The sequence below is a fragment of the Gossypium raimondii genome, chromosome 13, assembly GCF_025698545.1.
Source record: "Gossypium raimondii isolate GPD5lz chromosome 13, ASM2569854v1, whole genome shotgun sequence".
NCBI lineage: Eukaryota > Viridiplantae > Streptophyta > Magnoliopsida > Malvales > Malvaceae > Gossypium > Gossypium raimondii.
The window spans coordinates 17,508,101-17,509,788 of record NC_068577.1 but is presented as its reverse complement, the minus strand read 5'-3'; positions in this window follow the sequence as shown (position 1 = coordinate 17,509,788).

The window sequence follows — 1,688 nt, the reverse complement described above, 5'->3', positions numbered from 1 at the left end:
CATCAGAAAATGGGGTTCCAAAACCACCATTTTTGGCACCATTGAAAAATGAGTTGTTATAACTTTCCCTCTTAAGAAATTTCGTCCTCGAAAATTTGACCTGAGAACAAATTCGGGTACTGTGCTTATCATGTCTATGGCATGGAACTTTCACTAATGATATTCATTTATTTTGAAGTTCCTTTACTTCTTGAGACAAAATTCTTTCTAGTTCTTCATTGTACGACAAATTAGGTTGTAACTCAACCTCGTAGGGAGATATCACATGTGAGGGTCTGAACGATAACGACACAACATTGACTTATGGAAAACATTGTGTATCTTTTATAATTCTAGCAGCAGAGGTAAATGATATGCTACAGGTCCAATTCTTTTGAGAATTTCATACGGTCCAATAAATCTGGGATTGAGCTTCCTTTTTTTGTCGAACCACAAGACTTTTCTCTAGGTCAAAACTTTCAGAAATACTTTATCTCCAATTTGAAACTCAATGTGTTTTCTTTTCAAATCAGTTTTTCCTTTTCGATCCTCCTATTGAGGCTGCCAATGTTGCGGACCCCCTGCTTCTACCTCAACTCCCCCTTTTCACGGATTCTGACACTCGTCGCCAAGCTCCTCATACTTCCCCAGTTGACACCCTCTACTATAGTCCCTTTTCAAGAGAGGTCCAAACTTTCTTCTCCTGGTGAAAAAAAATCAGTGCGGGCCAGTATCCCTTCTCTCTTTTTACTGTCCAACAAAAATAGGACAGGGAGCTGTCCAAAAAATTGAAGGAGGTCGTTTATCCTTCCTCCCCTTCTTCTGAGATTCACAAACCCACTCTCCTTGAGCAGTTGGGTTTCGTCTCCATGTTATCCGCAGAGTGTGGCTTCGTGATCTGGGCTCTCTAACAGGCATGTGTTTAGACTGAGGCCAAGCGGGCAGAGTCTGAAAGGGCCCTTCTTTCTAGCGAGCAGTCCCTTACCCATCTCTGCCAATCATATGGAGCCTTTGTCCAACAATATGCTGAGCTCTCTAAGTCTGTCTTTACCTGGGAAACCAAATACTAGTCCTTAGAGACTCGAGCAAAGGAGTTGGAAGAGAGGGTTTGCTAATTGGAGGCCTTTGGCAGGCAATACCTTGCCGATAGGGAATGCATTCAATAGGAGAATAATGAGGCATTAGAGAAGTATAAGGTAGACACCTAACAAGGCATTCTGGATTTTTTGCCTAAGTTAAGGGCCAACTTGATCTTACATGCCTAGGTCATTGCGAGTCCCCTTGACTTTATCCAAGTAAATTTTAGTTGCATGCACCAATTCACCAACATGAACCTTGGCTTCGACGTTTACAACCCTTTAGAAGCTAGCTGGAAGGAATTTCAAAGGGATTGGAGAGAATCTCGGGGCTCTTCCATGCTTAAAACTTAGAGGTGTCTGACTTTAGTTTTCCAAAAGAGCCCGCTCTAGGGTAGAATTGAAATATTTTTGAATCTTGTAAATATTATCTCTATTATTTTTTGGAAGATTACTCTTTCTCTCTTTCTTTGTCTTTTACGCTTTGCCTCACTTATCTACCCTTAAACTATAGTACACCCAATGCCAGTTTTAATAATTTGCACAACTACATCCACTTCCAGAACACATGTTAATCTTATATAATAACTTGAGGGACTAAACTAGCATATCATAACATGCTTGTAGGGGATA